General features: G+C 48.0%; 1 protein-coding gene across 1 annotated transcript in view; it reads right to left on the bottom strand.

Moving 5' to 3' along the window:
* The window catches only part of ALK (ALK receptor tyrosine kinase), a 733751-nt gene that overhangs the window by 77881 nt on the left and 642485 nt on the right, over positions 1-13385 (bottom strand). The gene's annotated exons all lie outside the window — the stretch shown is intronic.

Raw genomic sequence — 13385 nt, 5'->3', positions numbered from 1 at the left:
GAATACTATCCCTGATAAAAAGGATTGGGTGTAGTTCTAGGCGGGGCTTCCTCAGTGGCTCAGTCATAGAGAATCTGCCTGCAATGCAGGAGACACAAAAGACAGGGGTTCAATCCCTGAGTCAGGAAGATCCCCTGGAAGAGGGCATGGCAACTCACTCTGGTATTCTTGCCTGGAGAAATCCATGGACAGAAGAGCCTGGGGGGCTACAGTGCATGGAATCTCAGAGTCGGACACAATTGGAGTGACTGAGCACATGCACATAGTTATAGGCTACAAAATAGATGGATCTCAAAAACTTTATACTAGGTTTAAGAAGCCAGACAGTAAAGACCTCATGACCCTATTCATATACATTTTTCCATTTATATGAAACATTTAAAATAGGCAAGTCTATACTCAATATGCCAGCAAATTTGGAAAACTCAGCAGTGGCCACAGGACTGGAAAAGGTCAGTTTTCATTCCAATCCCAAAGAAAGGCAATGCCAAAGAATGCTCAAACCACTGCACAATTGCACTCATCTCACACGCTAGTAAAGTAATGCTCAAAATTCTCCAAGCCAGGCTTCAGCAATATGTGAACCGTGAACTTCCTGATGTTCAAGCTGGTTTTAGAAAAGGCAGAGGAACCAGAGATCAAATTGCCAACATCCGCTGAAGGAGATCAGCCCTGGGATTTCTTTGGAAGGAATGATGCTAAAGCTGAAACTCCAGTACTTTGGCCAGCTCATGCGAAGAGTTGACTCATTGGAAAAGACTCTGATGCTGGGAGGGATTGGGGGCAGGAGGAGAAGGGGACGACAGAGGATGAGATGGCTGGATGGCATCATTGACTCGATGGACGTGAGTCTCAGTGAACTCCGGGAGTTGGTGATGGACAGGGAGGCCTGGCGTGCTGCAATTCATGGGGTCGCAAAGAGTCGGACACGACTGAGTGACTGATCTGATCTGATCTGATAGAGATTTAAAGCAGAGTAGTCAGTGAGTGAGTGAACGGCCACGGGGTAGAACCCCCCGCCCTTGTGCCCATGAGCAGATGAACTCTTCTCCACGTGCAGAAGGGTTAGATGCTAGGGTCAGAGAAGAACTACTGTCTCTGGTGGAGAAAGACTTGAAATCAAAGGCAAACTTTTATCTAAATATGTACTGTGTACGTATTTGTACACAGTAATTCCATCTATGCCTTCACCTGTCAGGTGAAATCTGCTCACTCACAGTCCTTCTTATTTGAAAGTCACACTTAGAAGATCTCAATCTGGTCAGTTCTAAAGAGGAAATAACTGAGTCCGTTGTACTCATGGCCAACCCTACAGTGCCCGCAGGCCACACTGCCCATGATGGGGTCACAAGCCCCTTTAGGAGAGATGTGTGAAGAGGGTTGGTGGTTGGCTGAGTGTGGAAAGACGCATGCCCAGTGGAGGATTCCCAAACCTGTTCTGGGACACCTGGGCTGAGTGACTGTGCATGAGGTATGGGCAGCGCATGAACCCACCTGCCTTGTCTGGTCAGCTGTTGGCACCTGGCACTTGCCCCTGAGAGGCATCTTTCATTACGACCTTGAAAAGCACCCACTGAAAGGATTTTCATTTCACATAGACCACTCATGTCTATCCACTGGGTCCTACTTTAGATCTCTAAGAAATCAGACAGGAATGCTGCCTTCAAGTTCTCTCCCAGTGAAAAGACCAACGGTGTAGAATCAGTTAGAAGAAGGTGACTACCATACAAGAGGTGCAGGTAAGATGCTCTGAGAGCTCAGAGGAAGGAGGCATTCCACCAGGCTGGGGGGATGCAAGCACATCACAGAGGAGGTAGTCTTCAGGTTGGTTCTGAAGGAAGCAAAGGACTCAAACATGTGGACATGGGGATGGAGAGCAGTGAGGGGAGGGGGTCTCCAGGAGAGGGGCTGGACTGGGAGGTGGGTCAGAGTGGGAGAGGGCCCCCCGAGCTCCAGTGTGAGGGCTGTGGAAGGAGGAAAAGATGGTTAGGGTTAGTCCAGGTTCGATGCACGATACTGGATGCTTGGGGCTGGTGCACTGGGATGACCCAGAGGGATGGTATGGGGAGACAGGAGGGAGGAGGGTTCAGGATGGGGAACACATGTATACCTGTGGCGGATTCATTTCAATATTTGGCAAAACTAATACAATATTGTAAAGTTTAAAAATAAAAAAAAATAAAGAAAGAAAAGATGGTGAGAGGCCCGTAGGTCTCATGCACCTGCATCAGGTTTCTCCAAGAGTCTTGGCGAGGTCGGAGCTATGGTTTCCCTGGATCTCCCCAGAGGACATGGTGTATACATGGACTCTGGACTGGAGCCTGTGTAACCCCCAGACACAGCCAGACCCAGGATTCTCAAGGGACAAGCACGTGCTCTAATAGTGCAGTCTTACAGTTCCGGAGGTGAAGGAGACACAGCTCTGAGGGAGCAGGAAAACAGGTACATAGGTCCACTTGGAAAGGACGACCAGAAAGAATCCTGCTCCCAGGTGGAAGAGCAGGGAGGCCAAGCTGCCTGATGCTCCCGCACGTCAGTGGGGAAGGGGTCCTCCATCCACCTTTCCAATTCTCCACTCTGGTTGTCATCTCCTAGTCTGACCTCCAGAGGCAAAGGGGCCAGGTCAGGCACTGGTTTCACTGTTGAGCCACATCATGGGAGTACCTGCCGGGAGGGCCTGGGGTACCCCAGCAAGTGACATCCGGTACCTGTGGAGCATGGGGGCGAGGGCCAGAATCCCTGTTATCCCTAACTGAGCCCTTGCCCTAAATGCATGTCTCCTCTTGTCCCTCTGCTCTCCCTGCCCCTCTCCTGCCTTCTTTCTTATGACTAAGCGATTGAGAGCTGCAAAGTTCTCAACCAGCCCCTGGGCCTCTTAGCATGGATGGCAGGATGCAAGCTGGTGCTCGAATGGTTTCTAAATGGAAGAGTTTCTAAAGTGCTCCGCAAGGCAACGGCAGTGGCAGCTGCTGTTTAAAAGAGTTTGATTGACACTGGGAATTGCACATATTTTGAGTCAGGAACACTCATAACAATCAGGGAAGACTCAATCAGATGCCGAATCAGATGTAAACATGTGATGCTGCCTCTGTCCACCCAGGAGGCCATGCTGCCAGTTCTTCCCCAATGCTCCAGACTCCAGAAACTGCAGGGAAGGGACAGGTGGGACAAAGGTGGGCCATGCTGGGAAGCAGAGGAGGGCAGGGGTGAATCGAGACAGTCTGGGAAAGGGGTCTGGGGATGCTGGTGATGGGGCAGGATGGGAAAGAAGACCCAATCTGGGAGCTTCTTGCTGGTGGGGGCACTGGCCAAGAGATCATGTGGCCATCAGGGCCACCCAGATTCAGGCTTCTCTACTTTGGATGGCATCGGATTGTGTATCTTTCCCAAAGAAGACTCTTGAGAGTCCCTCAGATAGCAAGGAGATCAAACCAGTCAATCCTAAAGGAAATCAACTCTGAATATTCATTGGAAGGACTGCTGCTGAAGCTCCAATACTTTGGCCACCTGATGCGAAGAGCCGACTGACCCTGATGCTGGGAAAAATTAAAGGCAGGAGGAGAAGGGGATGACAGAGGATGAGATAGTTGGATGGCATCACTGACTCAGTGGACACTAGTTTGAGCAAACTCCAGGAGATAGTGAAGGACAGGGAAGCCTGGAGTGCTGCAGTCCAGGGGGTCACAAAGAGTTGGACACTACTTAGCGACTGAACACCAACAAGTGAAGAAGAGTTTGCTCCTGGCTCTGCTCGCTCTCCTTGCTGGAGATGGTGGGAGTCCTCAAGGCTCTCAGAGTCTTTCTGGTTTAACTACTCTTCACTGTTGAGCTCCCCCAAAGTACAGACCCTAAATCACTTTGCACAGCCAGCCAAGGTCTTGGGTCTTGGGTTTTGCACATACCAGGCAGCCTGCTCTGGGTCTGAGGTGAACAAGGTCCATGCCACATTACTTCCCAGATGGCAGGGGCCGGGTGGTTCTAACACGTGCACAGGTCACTCTGCTGCCCCAAAGCCTTTGCTCTGTGTGGGGAAAGGAAGCAGAGCCTCATGGCTGGCCGAGCCTTGCTCTCCCTCTCCACAGGCACCCTGGTCATGGAGAAGGAAGAGCCAGCTCCCTGGTGCTTGTCCAGCTCCTTTATGGAGCTGTGCCATTTCAGAACATGGCAGTTGAGACCCTCTGTCCAGCCCTCCACATTGGGGATCTCATTCCTTGTCCCTCTGTGGTTCACACCTGCTCAGCTCTTTCTCTTTCTCCAAAGAAGACATTTTTGATGGCCTGGGTGATGCTGCCTTTTTCCATTTTTTTCCAGCCAGTGGCATTTGGAGCTTGTTGCTAAAACACGCTTGGCTAGAGATCTTGGTTGGAACCTGGCTTTGCATAAAGAACACATCCCCTGACTCCATCTTACTTAGCTTTACAGAGAGGCCTGTTGAAAACTGACCTGGGGGTTGGGGGCTTCTGGGAGGTGGCCGTTGGGGCAGAGGGCCAGGTTTAGAGGGGCAGCGGCCTTGGTACTGGTTACCTCCCAAACGCATGGGGCCGATCTCTGCCTGGGTGATGCTCAGGCAACTCACACACAGCTCAGAAAACACACAATCCTGCTCAGGCATCAGACTGTTAATGGACAGTGGATATAATGCCGTATTTGCCACCCTGCCAGCCTGAGGGATGGAGAAACCTAATTAAGTTCCCTTAATGATTCTAAGTAGCTGACAAAAAGGTGTATGTCTGAATGTGGACTGAGGGAATAGGGAGGCTTTGCAGGGAGACTAGAAAGAATGGCTGGGCTGGGTAACAGGCGTTTAATGGATGGCACAGCGTCTTGGATTCCTCGGTAGAGCACTTAGTGTGCTTGGAAGGCAGAGCGCTCCACCTCCCTCTCTGCAGCTGGGGCTCATCTGGGCTCTGTCTGCTTAGGATAGAAAGGGGAGATGCTGCTGAGGAAAAATGCTTTCTCTGGTTTCTCACTGTGCACTTGATTTGCTCGGCAAAAGTCTTCTAAAATGGACTGTCACAGAGCTTGGGCCACTGTATGCATTTCTATTAGAATAATGTATGTGATGACAAAGCCCTCTGCACCCATCCTATTATCTGTGTAATTGACTTCAGTTACCGCTGAAAAGGAGGGGCTGATGGCCAGCCTCAGGGGCCTGGAACCAGTCCTGGCTGGGATCAGTGTGGCTAGGGCTGGGCTCTTGTGCCCTGATGCTAGGGATCTTTGGCTCTGGCACAGGAGAGTAGGGGTGGGCTGGACATTCAAGGCCAGAGTTATTACTGGGAGATCCCTCTGCCTCCTGAGGTCCCACTCACAGAGTAATTTACCATCTCCCGACTTGGTCTCCTCTCCGGGCAAAATGAAACCAAGAACAAGGTTGACAGGGGAGGTTGGGGGGAAGTCAGTACAGAGCAATTCCAGGACTAATAAGGGCCACAGAGCTCTTTCACAGTGAATCTGGCTTCTGCAAGGGAGCCCTTTGGGGTGGAATAGGGGAGAAAATGAATTTTCAGTTCAGCCGTGCACGCGTGGAGAATCACTCAGACTCAACGTTGTTGGGCCCAGCCTTCCAGGTGCTGGCTGTCTCTGCTCATTTTGGAGGCTGCCACTTACGGATCTGGTTCCCACACTTGCTCTGGCATGCCACCCATCAGAAAGGAACAAGGATATTCTGCCAGATCACATGGCGGGGAGCAGCCCTGTGCTAGCAGGTTCCCAGTTTACTCTTCCACTCTCTCATTCTGGGTCCTGTGTATTGAGTTCTCTCTGGGCCCCAGGCTTTCAGGAGGAAAGCTGAAAGGGAGATCTTGCTTCCTGGAGCCCTGGCCCATCAGGGGAGGTATCTGTGCACAAAAATACCTGCCCCAGGAGCTTGAGGGTGTCATGGGTCCCAAGGAAGGAGAATTAATGCATTTTCCCAGGGGGAGAGGGAGGGAGGGAGAGAGAGAGTGTGTACACTTGAGAGAGAGCCAGCTTCTTAGGCTGGATGTCCCCTTCTGAGTTACTGAGGCTAGATTATCTCTGGGATGCGAGCATAAGAATAGAGTTTATGAAGGAAGGGCAGGGACCTCTGGGAGCATGGTCTGACTTGCCAGGTCACACAGGAAGACAGTAGCTGAGGGAAGATGGGAATTCGGGCCTCTTGCTTTCCAGATAGAACCATCGAAATTCATTAATCTCATGTATCCTCTTACGTCCTCCATACTGGGTTTCCCAGGTGGCGCAGTGGTCAAGAATCTGCCTCCCAGTGCAGGAGATGCAGGTTCAATCCCTGGGTTGGGAAGATCCCTGAAGTAGGAAATGGCAACCCACTCCAGTATTCTTGCCTAGAAAATCCCATATACAGAGAAGCCTGGCAGACTACAGTCCATGGGGTGGCAAAGAGTCAGATGTGACTGAGTAACTGAGTATGCACATAGGTCCTTCATACTACTGGTGAACATACATACAACAACATACATACATACATACATCATACATACAACCAGCCCCTTGGAGCCACTGGGGGCTTGGAGGGCCATCCAGAGCTGGAAAGCACCCATACCCTCTCATTTCAGAAACACTGGGATACCTGTTTCACCTTTCTCAGGACACACTCAGGCACTTCCAGCACAGACCTCATCCTCCACTCCTGCTTCTGTGTGGCCTGTGGCTTGAGGTCTTAGATGCTGCTGCTAGAGATGGTGGCAGTCCCCCATCCCCCGCCCTCCCCCCCGCCATGGAGAGGAGATCCAGGGGAAGGGTGGTTGCTGACTCCCTTCACCCGATACAAATATCTTCATGAGAGTGAATAAGTGGCCTTGGCTCTCTGTTTGGGGAGGTAGTTTCAAAAGGTAGAGTGACACAAAGAATGGATTGTATACTTGGCGGGACCCCAGGGAAGTCACTGAAACTTGTCAGGTGCTATCTTGTTTTTTTTTTAAATGTATGTAATGTGAGTATTTCCATCAGTTCAGCCGCTCAGTCGTGTCTGACTCTTTGCAACCTCATGGACTGCAGCACGCCAGGCCTCCCTGTCCATCACCAACTCCCGAAGTTTACCCAGAGTCATGTCCATTTAGTCGGTGATGCCATCCAACCATCTCATCCTCTGTCGGCCCCTTCTCCTCTCACCTTCAATCTTTCCCAGCATCAGGGTCTTTTCCAATGAGTCAGTTCTTCACATCAGGTGGCCAAAGTATTGGAGCTTCAGCTTCAGCATGAATCCTTTCAATGAGCATTCAGGACTGATTTCCTTTAGGATGGACTGCCGGGAGCCGGTGAGGCATTCCACTCGTGACAAAGGTCATGAGGAAGGAGGCTCGGCATACGCAAAGGCGGGATCAAGCCTCAGGAGTCCGCCCGGATATTCTCGAGCATCTACCCCCCAAAAAACCAGAGTCTGCCTACTTTATTGCTTTGTGCTCTCACCTCTGACTGTACTGGGGGCTGTCCCTTACCACCATCTCTCTCTCTCTGTCAAAGAGTTAACTTACAGCTCCAATTAATAAAGTTCCTGGGCAATTAGGAGTGTTTAAATACAAACCCCTTAGATGGCTCTCTAACTCGCCTGACAAGTTTACTGAGACTCCTACAGCTATGCATACGATTGTTTACAGTCTCCCAGCCTCGAGAGGCACGGGAAGCTTAAGATATTCAAATAGTTTAGAGCCTCTCAGAGAGTTAGAAACTGTCAGAATAAACTAGTAAAGGATTTCATTGATGAGCCAATGATTGTTGCCAAGTTTTCACATCCCCTGAATTGTATCCTTGAATATGTGTTAATTAATAGTTGGTATGTAGAAAAAATAAGTAGTGGCCTTGGTGTTAGTAACTTTAGACCCTTAAGGTAATAAATTCTTTTCTTTGTTGTAAACCCATTACACATCCGCCCTATAGGAATGCAATTTTATCTTCGGAAGATGGCGCCAAACCTTAAAATAATTACTCTTAGAGAAAATACGTCTTTATTGATAAGTCCTTGTCAAGAGTCATAAAATGTTAGTAGGCCTTCTGGCCAGAAGATGATGTAAATCACCTAAACCATTTGTATACGATAAATTTGCAGGAAAGAAACCCTGGTTTTTGATAAGGATCAAAAACTGCTGACTTTGCATACCCTATTATCCTCTATGTGTAACTTAGGGTATATAAGCCCCAGTTGAAAATAAAGCTACGGGCCTTGCTCACCAACGCTTGGTCTCCCCATGTCATTCTTCTCCTTAACTTCTGGCTGAAGTCTCCATCTGGAGCGCAGATATCCTCTGCGACCACTTATTTGCCTGCGCTTCTAAGACCCACTCGAGAAGGTGTCTAAGGTGGGGCACCTTCCGCTATTCGAGAGGGCACCTGCGGCCTCCGTGGTCAGAGCTAACCTGGTGTCATGGGTTATATTGATTTTCCGCGTAAACCAAGCTACTCAGCCTCTTTTCTCCACTGAATTTTCCTACTGAGCTATCCTCATTCTATTACTCTTTATATCTCTAATTACCATTTGAATAGGTCGCCGACGCCGTCTCCCCTTCGAATACCCTGGATCAGCCGGGGCTGGACCTCGGCAGTGGACTAGTTGGATCTCCTTGCAGTCCAAGGGACTTTCAAGTGTCTTCTTCAATACCGCAGTTCAAAAGCATCAATTCTTTGGTGCTTTCTTTACGGTTCAACTCTCATATCCGTACATGATTACTGGAAAAACCAGAGCTTTGACTATACGGATCTTTGCCGGTAAAGCAATGTCTCTGCATTTTAATATGCTGTCTAGGTTTGTCATAGCTTCCCTTCCAAGGAGCAAGCGTCTTTTAACTTCATGGCTAGTCACCATCTGTAGTGATTTTGGAGCCCCCCAAAATAAAGTCTGTCACTGTTTCCAATGTTTCCCCATCTATTTGCCATGAAGTGATGGGACTGGATGCCATGATCTTAGTTTTTTGAATGTTGAATTTTAAGCCGTTTTTTTTTCACTCTCCTCTTAACTTTCATCAAGAGGCTCTTTAGTTCCTTTTCACTTTCTTCCATAAGGGCGGTGTCATCTGCATATCTGAGGTTATTGATATTTCTCCCTGCAATCTTGATTCCAGCCTGTGCTTCATCCAATCTGGCATTTCACATGATGTATTCTACATGTAAGTTAAATAAGCAAGGTGACAATATACAGCCTTGACATACTCTTTCCCAATTTGGAACCAATCAAATGTTCCATGTCTGGTTCTAACTGCTGCTTCTTGACTTGCATACAGATTTCTCAGGAGGCAGGTAAGGTAGTCTGGTATTCTCATCTCCTTCAGAATTTTCCACAGCTTGCTGTGATCCACACATTCAAAGGCTTTGGCATAGTCCATGAAGCAGAAGTAGATGTTTTTTTTTTCTGAAATTCTCTTGCTTTTTCTATGATCCAATGGATGTTGGCAATTTATCTCTGGTTCCTCTGCCTTTTCTAAATCCAGCTTGAACATCTGGAAGTTCTCAGTTCACGTACTGTTGAAGCCTAGCTTGGAGAATAGTATTTTCATAGTGGACGCCTTTCTTTAGTATGGGAGAGTCTAGTTCATTGTTCCTTGTTTATATTATTTTCTATTAAAAATCTGTACCTCCTCCAGAAGTATTACAAATTATGTATCTCCTCCTCTGCCTTCAAACAAAGATTATTTGAGCACCTCCTGTGAGTCAGGCACTGTGTCTGGAGCTGGGAGTATAGTGGTGCATAAGACATGGATCTTGACCTCAGGGACTACGGACAGATTTTTAATTCATATTATTCACTGGCCATGAGATTTCTAAAGTCCTTACTGGTTCTGCCCCCCACAGAACTAGTGCCTTCACAACCTGAGAAAACATCAAATCTGGGGAGTGAGAGGAATCGAGAAAGACTTTGAAGAACTGAGTGCCTAGAAAAGAATGGTAGAGCTGGGACAGGAGAATCATTCAGGACTAGGGTGAGGGTAGAAGTCTAGCTGCTTTGCTTCAGGTATCTCAGCAGTCCAGGTATCTCCTCAATTCCAGACTTTGTGCCTGGGGAGAGAAGGGACTGAGAATACACGGCTGTGTTTTCAGAGGCAGTAAGTTATGAAAAACATATGCCTCTGTTGACTTGTAAACCAAGCTGTGGATATTACCAGGAAAATCTTGAGCAGATCGGAACATCCTGTTATTCTAAAGTGGTTCACTTACTGCTGTTTTGAGTGATTACTTCTTAAACCAGGCTCACAGGCTGGATCTATCTTACTGCTCTGCGCTCTTGGTTGTGGAAACTTAGCAATCAAAAGCAACAACTTTTTTCAAATGTCACAGTAAATCAGTGTTAGAAATAGGATTTAGAGCTTGGAATTGCTAATCTACTCCTTGCTCCAATGATCTGGGATGTTTTCTGAGAAAGAAACAAGGCTAGATCCTCCCACTGTTGCAAGGAACGTTTGATTTGTATGTATCAATGCCTGGCTGCACACTGCATTGCTAGGATCTCAGCCACACTCTCCCACTCTTCTGCCTGACCCAAGCCTGTGCTGGCCGATGGTGCCATTTGGTAGGCTGTGGCAGAAGGGCTCTCTCCTCCTCCAGCTCCTCCTCTAAGCTGCACTCTGAGGCTCACAGCAGTTCATATCTGGTCCCTCGAAAGAGCCTCCAACAGTCCCCACACTCTGGTTTCCCATCCTCGATTTTATCTCTGTGTCCAACGGCTCCCTATACCCCACAGCCTGGAGTCCAAAATACTTGACCTCTTATCCACTCTCTCTAAGGAGATTGCTCAGAATTCTCCGACATAGAATCCTCTTGAGTATTCTTGAACCTGCATAAAACATTCCTGACTCTAAGCCCCTGCTTATCCTGATGGTCATCTCCAGAATACCCTTGTCCCTTTCCCATTTCCCTAAGACCTAAATTGTCCTTAAGGTCCAGCATATATATAATAAACCCATTTTCTCCATAATGACTCCCTGACACATAGAAGTCACTGAGCTACCTGAAGACCAGCCACACTCTGCCGGACCCAGCACAATGCTCTGTGTGCTGCTGTTGGCCTCTCAGTGTGTATGCTCCACATCCCCACAGCATGCAGCTCCTGTGACCCAGCAAGAGGCTGCATCATACACCCCTTTCCATTCTCTGTGCTCAATGGAGGCTTAGTACATAACTGCTGACAAGGTGACAGCCAGTGACACTTCTCCAGTCACTTGATTCCCTCTCTTGTCCATAAGACAGCTGGATCTGACATTTTATGCCCGTGACTTTCCAAATGTGGTTGACCCTCTCAATTTCTTAGGAAACTTAAAAAAAAATATTCTTGGGTCCAGTATGTGATTGCTGAATCAGAATCTCTGTGCATGGGGTCCAAGACTGCATTAAAGCCAGTTTTCTAGGTAAGTATAGTGTTCAGCCAATTTTGGAAACCACTGTCCTAAAATGTCCTGCTAAAGTCTTTTCAAAATACGTTTCCTATTTATTTGCTTAATTAATTAATTAATTAATTTTTAGAAAGACTATTTTACTGAGAGAAATTCTCCCTAAAAGTGAGAAAGTGAGGTTTTGCTACATCGTAAAATTTGGGGAATACAACATTCATACCTTAGAATAGAGGAGAAGGGCATGGCAACCCACTCCAGTATTCTTGCCTGGAGGATCCCATGGACAGAGAAGCTGGGCAGGCTACAGTCCACAGGATTGCAATGAGTTGGGCATGACTGAAAAGACTTAGCATGTATGCACATGTGCACCTTAGAATAGATCCTGGAATTGATTTCAGCCTTGAATTATGAAGGTTCTTGGAGAAGACTAATCAATGCTCAGAGTAGCTAGATAAGGAATCAGTATTCTCAAATGACAGTCTGATTGATGCCAAAGATGGAGGCTCTATTCCTTGGTTTAACCCATAACACAACACACACACATATTTTTTCATCAAACCTGTTTCACTTTTTTCTATATATCCAAGCATCTGCTGTATGCAGTTAGTGATGGCTAGGTAACTGAGTTGTAGCCAATGGAAAGTGAGCCGATGTGATGACTCATAAAAATCTTCCTATGCAAGGATCCTCCAGTGCTCTTTCCTCATTGGCTGTCTGAAGGCAAAGGAGTCAAAACTGGAGAAAATGATGGATCCACAGAGAGAAAGAGGCTGGACCTTTGAATGACCAGATGGAAGGCTACTCGCCAACTGGCACATTCATTTTTGCTATGTTTCTTTTTGTACAGCCCAAGGATTGGAGGTTTAATGTTATTCTGGGTAGTGTTACCCCAACTACCATATCGTGTATCACAAGCCTAGTTACCCAAGTGTGTTCAATGCACCCAACACGGTTGGGTCAATGACTAACCGCCCCTGGGGGTGGGGTGCAGGATAAAGTTAGCCCTAGGTTGGCTGCAGGCCTCCCTGCAGCTGCAGGCTTCTCCCTGCACATCTGCACTACGGCAGGATGAAGGACAAGCTGGGGGAGGCAGAATGGGCTTTAAGGAGTGGGGTCTAGTGCTCTAAGATGCTAGTTCCTCCTCCCTCTGGGAAGTTAAGGATAGCAAGGGCAAGTGACTTGTGAAAAGCTTGAGCTTGATGGGCTTGTATGTGCATGCTCAGTCACTCAGTTGTGTCCAGCTCTTTGTGACCGCATAGACTATAGTCCGCCAGGCTCATCTGTCCATGGAATTCTCCAGGCAAGAATACCGGAGTGGGTTACCATTCCCTTCTCTCGGATCTTCCCAACCCAGGGATCAAACCCACATCTCCTGCATTGCAGGCAGACTTGTTACTGTCTGAGCCACCAGGGAAGCATCAAAGGCATACCAGAGTGGTGATTTAAAAAGGCACATGATGACCAGCACAATTTTTCCAGTAGTCATGTATGGATGTGAGAGTTGGACTACAGAGAAAGCTGAGCGCCAAAGAATTGATGCTTTTGAATTGTGGTGTTGGAGAAGACTCTTGAGAGTCCCTTCGACTGCAAGGAGATCCAACCAGTCCATCCTAAAGGAAATCAGTCCTGTGTGTTCATTGGAAGGACTAATGTTGAAGCTGAAACTCCAATACTTTGGCCACCTGATGTGAAGAGCTGACTCATTTGAAAAGACCCTGATGCTGGGAAAGGTTGAGGGCAGGAGGAAAAGGGGATGACAGGGGATGAGATGGTTGGATGGCATCACTGACTGAAAGGACATGAGTTTGGGTAAACTCCGGGAGTTGGTGATGGACAGGGAGGCCTGGCGTGCTGTGGTTCATGGGGTAGCAAAGAGTTGGACATGACTGAGCAACTGAACTGAACTGAACTGACCGGAACAATGGCCTGGAAGGAAGTGGGTAGACTCTTCTTTGCTGGTGATGCTGGCTGGCTGGAGGTGTGAAAGAAGGAAGGCAGGGAGGGTAGTGCTGGGCAGGGAGAGGTCTTTAGCAGGAGCTGGTGGTAGGGAATTAAGATGATGGATTTCAA

The sequence above is a fragment of the Bos indicus x Bos taurus genome, chromosome 11 (genome assembly GCF_003369695.1).
Source record: "Bos indicus x Bos taurus breed Angus x Brahman F1 hybrid chromosome 11, Bos_hybrid_MaternalHap_v2.0, whole genome shotgun sequence".
Taxonomy (NCBI): Eukaryota; Metazoa; Chordata; class Mammalia; order Artiodactyla; family Bovidae; genus Bos; species Bos indicus x Bos taurus.
This window is presented reverse-complemented; position numbering and strand designations above follow the sequence as displayed.